Source organism: Miniopterus natalensis, chromosome 1, assembly GCF_054644295.1.
Source record: "Miniopterus natalensis isolate mMinNat1 chromosome 1, mMinNat1.hap1, whole genome shotgun sequence".
NCBI classification, from domain to species: Eukaryota; Metazoa; Chordata; class Mammalia; order Chiroptera; family Miniopteridae; genus Miniopterus; species Miniopterus natalensis.
Window position 1 is genome coordinate 128983167 of NC_142081.1, and position 19353 is coordinate 129002519.

General features: G+C 39.9%; 1 pseudogene; it reads left to right on the forward strand.

Moving 5' to 3' along the window:
- Positions 1 to 18806, forward strand: part of LOC148094394 (transducin-like enhancer protein 6 pseudogene) — an 80478-nt pseudogene extending 61672 nt beyond the window's left edge.
- Positions 18807 to 19353: the final 547 nt, after the last annotated feature.

Sequence of the window (19353 nt, forward strand, 5' to 3'; positions counted from 1 at the left end):
AGATCCTATTTTTGTCCTCATTTTGAAGGTGAGGAAACTGAACTTTAGAGAGATTAAGCAATTCACCTGCAGTCACAACACTAATAGCAAATAGATTCCATTCCATCTTACCCCGGTGTAAAATCTTACTATTGTATGTTTACAGTACTCTTCTCTGCCCTCCAGTCCCTCCTTTATACATTTACCAGAGTTATCTCCTTTCTCAAATATCTCAAAATGTCTTTCAACTCAAGAGAGAATAGAATTCCATCTTCCCATAATGGCATTTAAACTCTTCTACAGTTTTGCCAGCAACCTACTTGTGATGATTAATTTTATGTGTCAAAGCAGCTGGATCATGGTGCCCAGATACTTGGTGAAACATTATTCTGGATGTTTCTGTGAGGGTGTTTTTGGATGAGAGTAATTTTTAAATCGGTGGACTTTAAGTAAAGCAGATTGTCCTTCCTCATGTGGGTGGGCCTCATTCAATCAGTTGAAGGCCCAGTAGACCAAAAGGTTGGCCTCTCTGAACAACAGCAAACTCTCCAGCAGACAACCTTTGGACTCAAACTAAAGTCTCGAGCCTTCCAGCCTCCCCCATCAGATTTTGGACTCACCCAGACTGCAAATACATAAGCCAATTTCTTAAAATAAATTTTTCACATATGTAGCTCCTATTGGTTCTGTCTCTCTGGGGAACTCTGATAAATAAACTGCCTTTTTATCCTATTTTACCACTACAGGCTCTGTCACAATCTCCCTTGCTGTCGTCAGTCTCCACAGGCTATGTGCATATGTGCACACTCATCCACCTTCTGACCCACCCACTCTGGCCAACTCAGCGTTTCCCAAACATGCTGTGTTGTCCCCTCTCCATGTCTTTGTTCAAACAGTGGACTAGAACTTCTCTCACAAATACCCTCTCCCCTACCCACCCCCCAACCTTACCCAATCTGTTCCCCTCTCATAATCTCACAATTCTTGTTGTGTACCCTCCACTTAAGCATTTGTCATTGGGTTTTCTGGAATAAAAATTAACATCTATCTCCAACACTAGATTAAGAGCTTCTGGAGGGCAGGTATTGTGCTATTAATTTCTCCTGAGATCACCAGTACAGTGCTCTGCTCATTGGGACCTAATGAGCTGAACCAAATTCCTTGTCTGTTTGTTCATATCTTATCACACCTCACTATATCCAGGGCAAAGAATACATATACACCTACACAAACACATATATAAACTGAGACAGATATGCTAATAAACATTTTTAAAATAATAAAATAAAGAAACAGTATCTCCTTAAAAGCGTTAATGACCTGGCAAAAATTTGAATAATAACCGGGCCAGGGACTGAGTGAAGTAGAGACCCAAGAGAGGCAAGTGGAATGATGAGATGGCCTTTGCCCTAAGGGTTTATGCCAAATTGAATAAAGTCAAACTTCAGTTTGGTTTGGTTTCTTTAAAGTGATATCATAGTTTTATTTAAAACTACAAATTTACAATATCTCAGAAATTATATTCTTTGCAACCATGTAAAATTGAAATGTGAATTTTTGAATATTAAAATGTTGGAAGGAGTACAGTTTTTCCAAATCCTTTTGGGGGTTATGCAAACAAAAATATGAAGATGTCTGGGTAAGGCTTGTCATAGAGACAAGGGCAATGAGGAAGACAGTGATCACTTATTACTTTTTTGCCTGAAAAACTGGTATTTCCAGTTAAAATACCTGGAAATGTGATCTCATTGAATATTTTTAAGCTTCTCAACAATATTTCAACAACAAAAAAAGATATTTCCAAACTTCCACATGATGTCCAATAATACCAATGCTTTTTTCCTAAGATCATGTAACTTTTACACGCATGTTCCTCCTTTCGGAGCCTTCGTGGATGCCAGTTTTCATTTCCTGCATTACAGTGTGCTCTCACTTGCAGTTCAGACTTCACATCTGAGATCACTTTCCTTCTTCCTGCAGTATGTCCTCTAGAATTTTCTTTAGCAGGGTATGCTGGTGGCCAACTCTCTGTTTCTGCCTTCTTCCTGTTGAGTCTGTTTTCACCAGGATGGAGGGGACAGAAATTAAAGGCCAGGGCCAAAGCAGAGAAAGTCTGAACTGCAAGAGAGAACACTTTATAATGTAGGAAATCAAACCAGAGCTGCATAAAACAACTATTATAATCTCGTAAGCTGTTTTTTTGAAAAAGATAGGAAATCTTACTTACATTTGGTATCTAAAATCAAAAACAAACAAAAAAACACACAACTTTATAGGCACAAAGAACAGATTGGTAGTTGCCAGAGCAACAGGGACTGGGGATTCTTGTATTTTTGAGAGGAAAATAAAGATATCACTGAACTTAGGCATTGTTAAATTCAAAAGCATGCTTCAATTTTTAAGCTAGTGATTAAATAAAGTATACAAATTTCAAACTAGCAGAGGAAAAAAATAGAATGGAAAAATATTTATCAATTCAACCAAGGCAATAAAGAAGAAAAAAGCACGAAAGGTTCAAACCCAAATACGTCAGTAATTCCATTAATAGTAAACAGAATAAATGCTTCCAGTTAAAGGCAAAGATTGGTATACTGGATAAAGTAGCATGAAATCCACCCATAAGCTGTTTTCAAGCAACACATCTAAAGCAAAATACAGAAAGATTGAATGGAAAAGAATGGAAAAGAATATAAATGTAGATGTTGACCCAAAGCAAAGTTGGTATAAGTTGTATTAATATCAAACATTTAATAAAAAGAGGATCACTTTATAAAATGAGAGGGTAAAGTCACAAGGAGAATATAACAATTGTATATCTATTTGTACCCTTAACACAAGCTTAAAACACATAATGCAAAAACTGACAAAACTGTAAGAAAAAATAAACTAATCCACAATCACAGTGGAAGATTTTTCATACAACTCATTCAATAACTGAGATATCGAGCAAATAAAAAATGAGAAAGAATAAAGAAACTGTGAACAACATGAATAATACATTTTACCTAATAAGCATATCTATGTATGTCTCACCCAATTTGTGTAGGATACAGGTTCTTTTCAAGCTTTTATAATATTTGACCATACACTGAGCTCTAAAGCAAGTTTTAACCAATTGCAAAAATTATCATATTATCTCAGCAGAATGTAATTAAACTACAAATTAAAAACAAAAAGATAACTAGAAAACCCCTAGGTATTTGAAAATTAAGAAATGTACCACACACAAAAGCCAATTCCAGGTTAATTAAATATCTAAGCGTAAAACGCCTTAGTGACCTCAAGGTAGAAAATATTTTCTAAAACAAGACATATACAGACAAATCATAAAGGAAATGATTGTTAAATTCAACCACAGTAAAATTAAGACTTCTGGTTCATCCAAAGACACCATAAAAAGTGAAAAGACAAGGGAAGAGCTCTTTGAAACATTAAGAGTATGTAAAGAACTCCTATGAATCAATAAGCACAGATAAACAATCCATTTGAAAAATGGACAAAAGACTTCACAAAAGGGGCATCTAAATATCCAATAAACATTGAAAAGAAGCTCGATCTCATTAGTAATTTTGGAAAGGCATATTAAAAGCAGATTGGCAAAACTGGTTAAAGTCTAAAAATATCAATAACTCAGAGCAACAGAAAATCTCATACACTAGCAGTGTAAATAGGTACAAACTTAAAAAAAAAAAAATTGTTTGGCAGAATCTTGCAAAAGTAGAATCTATATACCATACAACTCAGGAATTCTACTTCTAAATATATCTACCCTAAAGAAACCTGTGCGTGTGTTCTAGAGGCATCTTTAAGAATGTTCACAGCAGCATCGTCTATATAGCAAAACCTGGAAGTAATCCAAGTGCACAAAAGAACAGACAAATAAATTATGGTATATTCACAGACTAGAATACCTTAAAGCACACGCTTTGTCTGGTCATAGATTTAACATCAGTATTCATGTCCACCTCATCAGTCCCTTGGCTGACAGGCATATTCGAATGTCAAAAAGAGGCAAAACGACATCTGATTCTCAAGTGGCCTTGGTCAGTTCCAAACCTGTCCTGAAACAAATTGTTGGAATTTTTTATGGCCAATACATTATGGCAATATGACTCTTCATATGAACAAACTCTGAGGATGGAGTGGCGAAATCTCCCATTTTTTCTTGATTCAATAACCAGACACGATGAAAGAATGTTTGCAGAACATATTGTCAGGTAGAAAACAGGACTGTCACTGTTGGTGTAATTTCATCTGGATGGCTGAGACATGATGTCTATGAACTAAATCAGGGGTCAGCAAAATTCCGTGTGAAGGGCCAGATAGTAAAAGTGATAGCCGTGTGAGCAGTAAGGTCTATGGGGTAACTACTCAATTATGAAAATGATGAGCATGGCTGTGTCTCAATAAAACATTTATGGATACTGAAATTCGAATTTCATATAATTTTTATGTATCATGAAATTGTATTGATTCTTTTAAATTTTTTCAACCATTTAAAAATATAAAACCATTAGCTCACAGGCTGTACAAAAACAGGTGGCAGAATGGATTTACCCGCAGGCCTTCATATGCTGATCAGCCATTCCATAAGCTTTCCTATTGCCTTCTATATCAAAGCAAGGTTGGTCCAGTTGTTCCATAGCTGAATCTGCTAGAAGAGAGTATATTCCTCCCTAAATCATCTTGCATAGCTAACATGTGATGCCTGTACCCTTTTAAGTAGTGGAAACAAGATATATAAACATCAACAGATAATATAGAACACGAACAGAGAAGAAAGGCCTGGATTGGAATCTCAGCTCTTTCTCTAATAGGCTATGTGACCTTGGGTATAACTCAAACCTCTTTCATTTCCTCATCTATAAAAATGGAAATAATAATGCATACACCATCATTTGTTATTTACAGTTATGGATTCTTCTATCCTTGAACTTCAAACCCCATTCTTTTAAAATTAACTACATCCTGCTTTACTTTCCTGTCGCCAATTTATGTTTCTCCCATGTTCCACTCAGTTATTCTTTCAGGCAAAAACTTGTGAGAGTTCACCAGGGTACTAACGCTTATATTCCTTAATGACCTTGGCTATTTGGTTATGGGACTTGAAAAGTCACCTCTCATTTTCGGCATAACTATGTAGCTCTACAGTCCCCCATTTGCTCTAAATCACAGCAACTAGAGAGAATGCAAACTGGAATACAATTTAGCAAAATATATCAAGTACCTTATACTGCTCTGAAAAGTATTTTGACCTAGTGTTTTCACTTCAAGGATTCTATCCTAAAGTAACAATCTGAGATACAAACCAAGATTTACGCTCAAAGATGACCACCAAGGCATAACAACAGAAAATTACAATAACAACAACAATGATGAACAATAAAAGGGACTTGAAGAAATTCTCCACTTATTTTGGAAGACATATATATATTTCTAAATCTTTATATGCTTCCCATGGGATTATGTATATTATGTATTATGTATTATGTATATTATATTATATTATATTATATTATATTATATTATATTATATTATATTAATTATATTATATTATATTATATTATATTATATTATATTATATTATATTATATTATATTATATTATATTATATTATATTGTGCATATAACCCCATGAATATGAGACCACCTAAAGCATGAATCTTACTATAAAGCTAATATTGGAGCTATCTAGAACCTCAATATCAATAGATGAAACTTATGAAGAACCAGAAAAACTTATGAGGTTACTAGAAATAAAAATATATTGATTTAATATTTCAAGTATGTTATATGCATCACCATGTGGAAATCTATCTTTTCATACAGTAGTTGTGAGGATTATATGAAATTATGTTACATTCCTAGCAGGGGTCTAGTCTCACAGGATGTATCCAGTAAACACTAGCAAGGAAGTAACAGGTGAAGGAGGCAGCCACCAAACTATCAGAGTGGAGCACTGGAGGTAGAAAGAACATAAGTGCAGGTGCCCAAAGGTGAGAGTTCATGGGTGCACATGTAAGAAACAGCAAAGAGGCCAAAGTCAGTCACTGGCGAGTTCGAAGCAATAAGAGTAGGTAAGGCCCCTTTAGAGAAATGTGAGGATTCTGGTAGGAAACCACTGGAAGATTTTGTGTCAAAGAGATTTGAACAGGGTCACCCTTTGGCTGCTGTACTGAGAATAGAGTAGGAGAGCAAAGGTAGAAGCAGGAGGACCAGTTGGGAGTCAATGGGCAATAATCCAAGTGAGAGGTGACGGTGGTTTGAAGCATGTGGGGATTGAGAGGCTGTGCAATTCTATTGTAATATATTCTGAAAGCAGAGTCGACAGTATTTGCCAACAGGCTGGATGTGGGTGTAAAGAAAGAGAGGAGTCAAGAGGGACTCCAGTATTTTTAACCCAAACAACTAAAAAGGTGTAATTGCCATCGACCAAGATGGAGAGGCTGCAGGCGGAGAAGATTTGGAGGTGTTCCCTTGGAAATGTTAAGATCGTGATGTCCATTAGGCCATCACATTGAGATGTCAAGTTGGTGACTGAATATATGAGTCTAGAGCTCCTGAGAGAGATCTGTGCTGGAGGATAAATAATTTTTGCCCTCAGAAACAAAAATAACAGGGTTACCATAAATTGAGATGAGGAAGGCTGTGGTGGGAGGAGGTTTGGAGAAGTGACAATTTGAAATTCAGTTTTAAGCATGTTACTTTTGTGAAACTAAGTGAAAATCTTGAGTAGACAAACAGAAATGTGAGTTGGAGTTCAGAAGAGGGGTCCAGGTGAAGCACTTGTCCATTTGGATGGTGTTAAAATCCACAAGACAAGAGGACATTGCTAAAGACACAGACAGAGAACATAAGAGGTCCAGGTAAGGAGCCCTAAGGCACCCCAACATTAGGAAGTTGGGGCCCAGCTGGGCGTGGCTCAGCGGTTGAGCATCGACCTAGGGTCCAGGAGATCAGGGTTTGATTCCAGGTCAGGGCACATGCCCGGGTTGTGGGCTCCATCCCCAGTGGGGGGGGGGGGGGGAAATGCAGAAGGCAGCTGATCAATGACTCATCATTGATGTTTCTCTCTCTCCCTCTCTTTTCCTCTCTCCAAAATCAATAAAGATATATTTTTTTAATTAAAAAAAATAATAAGTTGGGGAGATGAAGAAGCAGCAGCAAAGGAGACAGGGTGTGAGCAACCTGTGGTAGGAGGAAACCAAAAGAGTATGCCATACAAGAAATGAAAAAAAATTTCAAGGAGCAATCTGCTGTGTCAAAAGCTGTGGATAGCTCAAAAGTGATAAAAGCATCTTCACAACAATTGCAAAGTAGTGGCTACACATGCCTGAAGCCAATTATCAAGTGAAAAATCCTAAATATAGGCCATTTTATTCTTGATTTGACTTTATTTTTCCCATTCTCATTCTTGATGATTCAATGAAGGCCACTCCCTGTAAAAGTTTGGTTCAATTTATTGAAAAGTTGTTCAACATCAACTCATACACCCAGAATGATTACTGAAAAATAAAAATAAACTAGTTGAATAGAACAATAGAGGTATTGCTAAGTAAACAATGGAACAATTGTATGATGAAATTATGTGCAGTCATTTAAAAAATCATGTTGTAAAAGAATATTTAACAAGGGGAATGTCCATTTTATTATTTTATTAGATAAAAAAGATTACCAAAGAGTGAAGGATTATTACAACTAAAAATCTATCTAATTTAATCTATTTATATAAACTGGGAGAAACAACCTAAGTATTACAACAAAATGTCATCAGCAGCAGTTTTCATTTGGTGGTGGGGTTATAGATGGTTTTATTTTTCATCTTTACAGTTTCACTATTTTTGTTTTTTATATAAGCAGATATGATTATATCTTTTATGATTATAAAAAAGTGAGCCCTTTTACTTTTAAAGAAAAAAGTCCAGATTACAAAACAGTTCTGGGGAAAGTTATCTAAACACGTGTGTGCATGTGTATGTCATACACCGAATATAGGTTGTGAAGATATACAACAAGATGTATGCAATTTCTATGTCTGATAAAATTTCAGGAAGTTAAAATATTTTTTTATATATTGCACACTTTCCACAATAAAAATGTATTATTTTTGAAATCAGAAAGCAACGTATGATAGAAATGAGCCTATGAGGATCAATGGAAAAGGAATGTATTTAAATTATGTCACAATATTTTTTCTCTTCCTACATTTTCATGAGCTGCTGGTGGAAAGTGACCTCCATGCAGCCCACTGGGTACATTGGTCTTGTGCTCTGGGACTGGACCTGCAGCACTTGAAGGGGCAGTTTGGGGACTGTTCTTGGCTGGATCGCTTTTAAGCCTGATGCTCTGGTCTGCGGGAGCTTCTCTGAGCTAGTCACAGGCTTTAATGACTTTTCTGCTCAGGCCATTTAGAGTGGGCTTGTGGCCTGCAACAAAGAACCCTGTCAGATGCAGACCTCTCTCCTTGGGGTACTGGTAGCCTGGACCTTCCCTCCCATGCTGTATTTGATAGGTATGACCGCACAGAGATGACTTCAAGTAGCCTCGAATCCCCCAGGGACGCCTTTCTGTTGGGAATTAGAGTTCTTCCAGCCCTGAAGGGCAGCAGCTGCAGTAAGAAGGCTAACTTCTACATTGGACTGAAATCCAAATTTTTATGTATGTAATTATGCCAGAATTCAGGTCAACCTCTAGGCTGGGTTGACTCACAGTCCACGATATATAGGGAGGAAAAAACACCGTATGAGCTGCCATTGTGGCATTTTTTTTCCTGTACTTTGAAATGTTGTTTAATTGTTTGTACTCTTCTATTTAACTGCAAATTACTCTGCTCTTCCAAGTATCACGCTTTACCTGCTTAAAAAATAAATACCCCAAATGACAGGCAGTGAAGGACTATAATTAAATTCTGGAATGTTGTAATGGACACTTTGAGAATGGTAAGAGTTGGTGCTATCCAAAATAAACTCAAAGGTTCAAATGATTAAAAAGTTTGAGGTGGCGTAATTTGTGCATCAAGCCTCAAAACCATCTGACAAGATCATGGACACGTCCTTGCCAGAAAAAAACACTGACTTTAAGTGTTTTTGTTGGTTCTGTTTTCCTTGTTGAAAGCTTTCCTGCCCCCATCGCCTCTCTTCTTCCAGTGCCAGCTAGGACTATCCAGTGCCTCTCATTAGTTGGTTTGTCAGAAATACTGGGGAGAGGACTGTCAAATTAATATAAAGTAAGAAAATGGCACAAGGAAGTCAAAATTCCTTCTGCCAATCAAATTCCCCTTTTTCATTGGTTATCTCGCTCATGATGGATGAAGATGCAGGAAGCTTTTCTCCTCTCTGGTTTTTCATGACACCATCTTTTATTTGCCTGTTTTTCTTCCCTCAGAGTCCCTCTTTCCAGTCAACCAAAGCTCCTTCCCCAGATGGTACTTCCTATGTCATCCACAATCCCTAGCCAAGAGCAAGTTATGGAAAAATTGTCAACTTGGTAGCAATAGCAGAGCTTAGTGATGACTGGATTGCCTTAGTCATAAAGGACTCGAGGATCAGAGTGAGTTTGCATAAACTTTCTGAGGCTCCACTCTGCAAGTTGTTTTTTGAGGAATAAATAAGAATTTTCCCACGTCAGCTTTAAGAAAGGGTACCTGAGGCACCAGCTTCTCTCCTTATGCTTCTCACCTGCTAACCTCTTTGAGGGGATGAGACAACTCAGAGTCCTCACCTTGTAAAAGGGCACCCTTGAGCATGTGAATGAGTGAACACTATAGGACAGTAGGTTCCATTGAATCAAAATTTAGAGAAGGACATGAGGATACACAGGAGGCTCCACAAATACACGTTGAATGAATTTTGTTGAACGACTGAGGAGGCCTTACAGCAAGGTGAACCAGGTCACCTATGTATTATGCAAGCACCTTCCCAAACCAGAAGACAGACTTCCCCAAATCCTTAAGGATGCTGACCTCTCTGCCATCAAATGTGAACATGTCCCATTTCATTTTGCACAAACTATACCATTTAAATGCACATGGAAGGTCAGAATTCTTTTTAATCTTAAGACTTTATTTTCTTAGAGCAGTTTTAGGTTCACAACAAAATTGAGTAGGTGCAGAGATTTCCCTTATACTCTCTGCTCCTACACCTGCACTGCCTCCCCCACTATCAACATCCCTCATCAAAGCGGTGCATTTGATATAGCTGATTAACCTAAATGGACACATTATCATCACCAAGAATCCATAGTTTACCTTAGGGCTCACTCTCGGTGGCGTATATTCTGTAGGTTTGGACAAATGTATAATTACATATTCAACATTGTTGTATCATACAGAATATTTTCACTGCCCTAAATATCCTCTGTGCTTCACCTATTCATCCCTCCTCCCTGCTAACCCTGGGAAACCACTGATCTTTCTACTGTCTCCACAGTTTTGCTTTTTCCAGAATGTCATATATGTAGTTGGAATCGCGCAGTATGTAGCCTTTTCGGATTGACTTCTTTCACTTGGTAATATGCACTAAGGTTCCTCCAGGTCTCTTCATGGTTTGACAGTTCATTTGTTTTTAGTGCTGAATAATATTTCATTGTCTGATATACCACAGTTTTTCTAATCACCTCCTGAAGGACATCTTGGTTACTTCCAAGTTTTGCCAATTATGAATGAAGCTGCTATAAACATCTGTGTGCAGGTTTTTGTGTGGAATTAACTTTTTAACTCATTTGGATAAATACCAAAGAGCATGATCATATGGTAAGAGAATGTTAAGTTTTGTAAGAAAACACCAACTGTCTTCCAAAATGACTGTACCATTTTGCATTCTTACCAGCAGTGAGTGGAGTTCCTGTTGTTCCACAGCCTCACCAACATTTGCTGTTCATGCTCCAGATATTGGCCTTTCTAAACGTGTATAGTGGTACTACGCTGTTTTAATTTGTAGTTCTCTGATGATATATGATAGGGAGCCTCTTTTCATATGCTTATCTGCTGTCTGCATATCTTTGTTATTTTAAGTTCATTTGAAATTGAGCCTCATTTTTTTTTAAATATATCTTTATTGATTTCAGAGAGGAGGGGAAAGGGAGAGAGAGAGATAGAAACATCAATGGTGAGAGAGTCATCAGTGATCAGCTGCCTCCTGCAGGCCCCCAACTGGAAATCGAGCCTGCAACCTGTGCATGGGCCCTGAGCAGGAACTGAACCTCAATCTCCTGGATTCTAGGTTGATGCTCAACTACTGAGCCATGTCCGGCCGGGCTCTATATCTTTTTTAGTGATGTGTCTGTTGAGGTGTTTGCCCATTTTTGAATCAGGTTGTTTGTTGTTTTATGGCTGAGTTGTTGATTTTTTCATTTTTTAAAAAAAAATTATTGATTGACTTTTAGAGAAAGAGAGAGGAAGGGAGAGAGAGAGAGAAACATCAACTTGTTGTTCCACTTATTTGGTTGATTCTTGAATGTGCCCTGACTGGGGATTGAACCCACAACCTTGGTGTATCTGGAAGATGCTCTAACCGACTAAGCTACAAGGCCAGGGCCAGAGTTTTAAGAAATCTTTCTATATTTTGGATAATAGTCCTTTATCAGATGCATCTTTTGCAAGTATTTTTCTCCCAGTCTCTGGCTTGTCTTCTCATTCTCTTTAAAAAAAAAATTTTTAAGAGAAAGATATGTTTTGGGTATATTTTATCTTTAGACTCTATTGGACGAGATATTGTAAGTACTCACTTACAAAAGGTAAAACTATGTATGACATAAGCTATAAGACTTTAGTCTCTTTTCCTGGGAGTACTTTCAAACCAAATAAGCCATTAACAAATCCAACCAATCAGAAAACAGAGGCACCTTGATTGTCAGTGTCACTTAGAAGACTGCTTATGCACCCCTCCCATCGGAACACAGTAAACAGATTGTTGGGCTTTGATGTGACAGTGTCAACAACACATATTAGTGCTTTATTACTGCTCTCAAGTGTCTGCAACTCTTAGCATGTTATTAGTTGCTCACCCTTTCCCACCTCTGTTACTATTCCATAGACTTGATTTATTTTTTGTTCCGCTTCCTTTTTTCTTATTGTCATTGGAAGATACATGTGTTTTTTTAATTAATTTTTCCAGAGAGAGGAAAGGAGGGAGAGAGAGAGAAACATAGATGTGAGAGAGAAACATCAATTGGTTGCCTCCCCTACACGCCCCGACTGGGGATGGAACCCACAATCTTCTGGTGTATGGGAAGATGCTCCATCCAGCAAACCACCTGGCCAGGGCTGTTCCACTTTCTAAACTTCAGGGTAGAATGTATAAGCCAAAGAGGTGATCCAAATGGTGAAAGTGAATTATCAATTCATAAGAGTGATAAAATAATATCATGGTTATTATCAGGCACAAAGGGTGAAAACAGGTGACTTACAGAACACAGCTCCCCTCCTGCAGGCCTTTGGCCTGGAGCCTTGCCTGCTCTCCCTCTGCCTGCTCAGGTGGCATTTTCCTTCCTTCCTGAACTCCAAAGGGTGCTGCTCCATGCTCTGAACAAGAATAGGGGAAGCACCAGGGTGAACGTCAGAGAAAGCCAGAAAGAACAAGGGAGTCCTTTCAAGTAAGCACATAATGAGCTCACACAAAGGAAATCAAGGCTCTCCCTGACCATTAAAAAGATTTTCACACCGCGTTTAACCACCAAAGGAGCCTGCGTAAAAGCTGGTGTTGAGGCGGTTCTCAGTTGGTTCTGCTTTTATTTACATGAATTCCACTCTTCTCCAAATCCTGCTTCATGTGTTCTTCCTCCTGAGCCCAAGGTTAGCAGTCAGAATGCCACTGCGTGGGTGACCTTCATATTGCTCTAAATGAACAGTGTTTCTGTTCTTGACACTTTCTTTGAAGCAGTGGGGTTGCCAGTGTCGAAAACACTAATATCCATCAACAACAGTTGGCATTTGCCTATCAGATTTTCATTACTACCTACCAAAAAGTTTTTTGTAAAATAAATTTTGTAAAATTAAATTTTGGGGAGGGTCTCTACATGAGTTTTTCCCTTTACACTTTCACCAGTTAGGGCTTGATTTGTGTTCTCAAGTATCTCAGACTCTCTCTTAGCAGCTTATTAGGAGCCCGTCTATTTCCCACCTCATTACTGTTTCATAGCCTCAGTTTTTTGCTCCGCCTCCGAAACTTCAGTAGGGCCAAAGAAAAGATCCACAGATCTCAGTTTACTACCTTTGTTTATTTTTTAAACAACTATCCTTGCAATCAACTAACAAACCAATTGCCAGCCCCAATGAGCATTAAGTGCCAAGTGACACAAAAAGAGAGTTGAGTGTTCAAGAGGCTTGTGTGTCCTGGTGGACGAATATGACAAGTTGGTGCCCCCCTGTTGGCTAGCCTTAACCAGAGAGCTGTCCCACGGCCACCAGTGGTAGTGTACTGAGGAGGATTTTAAGTAAATACCACCATGAGGCCAGTGTGTGTGAACTGTCCATTTATATTTATATGATGTGGGACTGTGCTGGAGCAGACATCATGAATCACTCGGGATTACCCTTAGGGAGAGCCCCTCATTCTGCCTGAAGGATTAGGGAAACAGGGTTCAAATGCTATTCATCAGCCTTGTCTTTCAGGGAGCACCAGTAAAGCCATCCAGTGCCTGACCTATAGTTGAAACACTCCATTCCCAAGTCTCGGACAAAGGTCACCTAGAGGTAACGGGATAGTTCTGTCAAGGTGGCACAGCCATGCTCCCTAAGCTGGTCTGGGAAATAACTTTCTGAGGACAGAAGGAAGACTTTGAGCATGAAAGAAAGAAGACTCAATGCCCTGCGCATTTCTAAAAGATGTCTTCCTGAATGATGGATGTTGTCACTCTCAAAAATAATCCTACTAAAATGCAGTGTTAAAGTCTCCGCAAAGGAGAGGACATTCACCATCAAGTGGTTGCTACACAGGTAAGTAGAGAGGCCATTTTTCAACACTGAAAATCAGGAAATAACATTTACTGTGTTTTACATTTTATTTTTTAATTACAATTTACACTCAGTATTATTTTGTATTAATTTCAGGTATACAGCATAGTGGTTAGATAATTATATAATTTATGAAGTGATACCTCCAATAAGTCTGGTGCTCACCTTGCACCATACATGGTTATTACATTATAGGCTATTCACTGTGCTGTACTTTACACCCCATGACTGTTTTGTAACTACCAATTTGTACTTCTTAATCCCTTCACCTTTTTCATTCACATTCCTCACCCCACCCCACCCATATCTATGAATTTGTTTCTGGTTTTTTGTTAGTTTATTTTATTCCTTAGATTCAACACATAAGTGAAATCATATGGTATTTGTCTTTCTCTGACTGACTTGTTTTACTTAACATAATACTCTCCAGGTCTATCCATGCTGTCACAAAAGGTAAGATTTCCTTCTTTTTTATGACCAAGTAGTATTCCATGGTGTAAATGTCCCACAACTTTTTTATCCACTCATCTACTGAGGACAGTTGGGCTGTTTCCATCTCTTTGCTATTGTAAATAATGGTGCAATGAACATAGGGGTACATATATTCTTTCAAATTAGTGTTTCGAGTTTCTTTGGATATACACCCAAAAGTGGAATTGCAGGGTCATAAGGCAGTTCTATTTTTAATGTTTTGAGGAACCTCCATACTGTTTTCCATAGTGGCTGCACCAGTCTGCATTCCCACCAACAGTGCACCAGGGTTCCCTTTCCTCCACATCCTCGCCAGCACTTGTTGTTTGTTGATTTTTCAATGATAACCATTCTGACAGATGTGAGGAGATATCTCATTGTGGTTTTAATTTGCATTTCTCTGATGGTTGGTGAACAAAAACAATTTAAATAGTAAGATGATATTAAAGTTCAATAGTCGCCAGTCACACGCATCTAAGCCCAACAGTCTCTCCAAACTTCTTCAGGAAGCTTCTGCCACTGGGCACAGGGTCTTCTCCTCATGTTTAAAACAATGAAAGAGCCCGGCCGGGTGTGGCTCAGCGGTTGAGCGTCGACCTAGGATCCAGGCAATCGGGGTTCGAGTCCCAGTCAGGGCACGTGCCCGGGTTGCGGGCTTGATCAATGACTCTCTCATCATTGATGTTCCTGTCTCTCTCTCTCTCCCTCTCCTTTCCTCTCTCTGAAATCAATAAAGATATATTTTAAAAAAAACACACAACAATGAAAGAGACCAGGATCTTCATTGTCTTTAAAGAAGAAAGTCAGAGCCAAAACATATCAGCCTGGATAGAGGTTGCGGCAATGGAGGTAAGAAATTTCACTCAACATCAAAATAACCACTATATTAAAACTGATGAGGGAAAAACACAGGTTTCTTCAAAACTCTATGAAAATAGAAGTCAAATAAGGTGGGAAAACTAATATTTCAATTTTAAAGGAAGAATTCTGACACTGTTCTTAGTGAGACCACAAACTTACATTAAACGTTCCTGCCACTTACCACCTCTGGTGCAAAATTTAAGGGTGCAAAAAACTCTGTAATCAAGATATAGAATATTTTAATGCAATATTTTAAAAATAAAATAATATCAAAATATTTATATTTATGATAAAATATCATAAATTATAATATAAAAGGTAATATTGATGTTGAAAATAGGAAAAAATATAAACAAAGACAGGATCATTTTTTCATTTTAATTTGTTAAAATATTACATTAAAGTATTCTATTTTGCTTTTTAATCCTCACTGAAGTATATGTTTTTTATTGATTTTAGAGAGAAAAAGGGAGAGAAAGAAACATCAATCAATTGCCTTCCATACACACCCCAGACCAGCAACCTGGGTAAGAGCCCTGACAAGGAATCAAACCCACAGCCTTTTGGTTCACTGGACAATGCTCCAACCAACTGAGCCACACCAGCCAGGGCACATTAAAGTATTCTTTATCTCAACTACTGGTATTGTGCCTGATGCAAGTGCTTCACTCTCCTCACCCTGGTCCCAGCTCTTGGAAATCTAGTTTCAGGTGCAAGTTAAGATATAGTCTGTCCTGGGCAGAAAGGATGACGATGGGAAAGCAATCTTTGCTTACAGTCCTGGGAAACTCTGGTGCCACCCAAAATTAGCAAATAAAAATATAGGACATCCCATGCAATGTGAATCTCAGGTAAGCAAGGAATACTTTTTGTATTATAAGTATATCCCATGCAATATTTAGGGCATACTTATACATTTTTAAAAATGACTCGTGGTCTGAAATTCAAAATCAACTGAGCCTCCTGTATTTTCTGTGGCAATTCTACCTAAACTCCACTCCCACCCCTCCCCCAGGAAGCCTGCCCTAATGAGAGAGATGGTCACTCTAAAGGCCCATAGCAAAAACAAAAAAATAAAAATAACAAAGGAACTGAAAGTTGGCCCAACACGGAAAGAATGTTATTGCTCTTTTGCTGACAGAGACCGAGGGAGATTTCCAACATAAACAAAGAAATTTAATCTCTCATTCGCAAAAGCTTCCCCTGTGCTAATTTGTTAACTGCTCCCATAGAGACACAGACCCCAGTGCATTTCATGGAGCTTCTTTTCCTCACACTATGCAAATTGAAGCAATCTCTGCTGAGAGTGCAGCAGGAGGCACCAGAACCCGTGGCTGCGGCTGCACCCCACAGGCTCAAAGCTGTTTTATGAACTGGTCAAGTCAGTCCAATTAGCTTCTTCTCAGCCAAATGGATTGTCTGGTCAATTAACTTCATGAGCATATTCAGACAAAAGTTACGCATTTTGCCATAGTTGTGAGGCTACAGATGACTTCAGACCCAAAAGCAATGTGAGTTTGCCTATTAATGCTCATTTTTGTTCTTCAGCCTGTTCTCTGGCTCCCAGGTGGCAGGAGAGGGTATCATAAACCCTCAAAGGGCAGCTGCCTGCTCACAGGTTCCTCTGCTGCTTGGGAAGGAGGCCAACAAGGGTTTTCTCTCCTCCTCAACCTCAGATAGCATGCTAGGTCATCTAGCTAAATCTGAAGGAAGGCAGGAATGGTTTTCACTTAGAAATAATATTTTCAGGCGATTCTTCTTGGCCTGAACTTGGCTGACACCTGTAGCTTCCTTCTTGCTGCTTCTGAGCCTCCATCCCAGGCAAAAGCCCCCGTGAGCACTGCCTGAAGAGGACCGCTGGTGGCCATCTCAGCTCCAGGGGCGCCCTCCAAGGATGGTGAGGCCAACGCTCCAGCCCTGAACCATCAGGCATCCTGGATCAGCTCAAGAAGCAGTTCCCTAGGTTCCTCGCTCACTGGCTGGCAGAGGTGGAAAGCATTTACTACTTGCTCCAGAAGATTCGGCAGAGTTGGCACTGCAAGAACATCACAGGCAAGCACAAAATTTCCTACAGATCATGGAGACCAGCAGCCAACACCTGGCCTTCCAGCCAGGGTAGGCTGACAAAGTCTCATGGGGACCAGCCAGCTTCAAGTCTCCCCAGCACCCAGGGGTCAAGCCCTTACAGCTCTCCAGTCTTCAGGGGCTGAACTTTAAAGATGTCATGGCCACGAGGTCATCTGACTGGGTCCAGCAGCCCTCTGGAGTGGATGACTCCCCAGTCCACCAGCTAGATGTGTGCTGTCCTGGGACATGGATCCCCAGTTTTGGTAGGCTATTCTGACCCAGCAACTCTGGCAGATTTTTGTTGGGACCCACGATAAGATGGACCAACCAAAACACAGGCTGACAGACAAGTGCTAGGCCTGAAAAGCCAGGACACAGGACCATGGTACTTCTGAGCAGAGCCTTGTACTGACGATAATTTGGGTTCCAGAGAAGGGAGCACAGGGCCAAGCAGGGCACCAGGGGTGATGCTCTGCCGTGTGTCCCAGGAGCCTGCTGGGAGAGCCTGTCTCTTTCTGAAGCCCACATGCTGGAACCCCAAGGACTTCTGAGACACATGGAAGAGCCAGATGCCTTGCCTAAGCAATTCAAGAAGCTGGCCATCCCATAAAAAACGGAGAAGATGCACACACTAAACACAGAGTACTCATGCTGACCATAGCACTCAGCAGCTTCACGCAGCACATGTTCACCTGTGGCAGGAGTGAAGTCAAGGTGTAAAGTCTGGTGGCCCAGATGGTGGAGGACAGGTTCCCCAACAGCCACCTGCGCGTATAGACCCACGTGGCCTACCTGTGCATCTGCTTACTGTTCTCTAACAGCACTCCCTACTGACAACTGGCCACAACTTGGCCAGTGTGAGCACGTGGGACCTGATGGCACTCTCCCTGCACATAAGAGATGAGCTACTCTCTGTGGGTCTCACCTGCCAGGCCCTGCTGCCACCCAGGAGGACAACCTGGCCTTTGTTAGCTTCACCAATGGCACCATTAGGATCTGGGACCTGCCGGGCCCGCCAAATGGAGCCAAGAACATTGCTATCAAAGACCAGAACATCTGGACGGGGGTCTGGACACCTGCCTGTGGTGCTGGGATGCAAGGACCATCGGGGAGCCCCAGTAATAGCAATTTGAGTCTCAGATAATAAGCCTGTCCCCCAGGCCTTGAGAGGACTGGGTTCTGGAGGGCACAGCCACTGACCAGCTGTGACTACAGGCCACTGCAGGGGTGGGGGGGCAGAAATATATGGTGGCCTGTAAGGACAGCACCATCCTCAGTCTCAATTCTCCCCTCTCAGCCAGTGGTGGATGAGCGCTGGAATGAACAACATGCTCAGCATCTACAGCACGTCCCCCAGAAGCATGGTGTTTCAGGTACCTGAGACCACCTGTCATGTGATGTGACGTGTCCCCTAAGAGCTGCCTGATCATCAAAGGGTCCAGGGACCACGCCTCAGTGTACCAGATCCCATACTAAGGGATTCGCTACCATCATCTCAATTTTCCCCCCCAAGGAGTGGGGTAGTGGTGGAGAGGCATTGGATGCTTTTTGTCATGTGTAATAAAGCCACTGGAAAAAGCAGTTTAAAAAATTAAAAATTTTAAAAAGAAATAACTGCTTCTCAATCAAGGCTCTTTTTCTGCTCAGCTAATCTGGGCTACTGTCACACATGGCACTGAGGGCAGTTACAGCCCTGTGAACTTGATCTTCTACTTCCCAAAGAAACATGTCTCCCTGATACAAATTTAAGCTGAAAAGAATCTCTCTCCCCCTCCCCCTCCCTCTCTCTCTTCCATAATGTTTATTACTCTTATCATTTTCTATGTAATTTTTTTTATTACAAAATTGGGTTTCATTCTTATATCCTGTTCACATCTTTGCCTTTTACATTGAAAAGAATAAATGGTTCTCCACCTCTGCAGCATAGAAAGAGAGAAACAAGAACCTACTCACTTTTCTCATAAAGATCTTGAACAATCATCTCAGCCAAACTATCCTTAAAAATAAGTAAAACGATTTCACT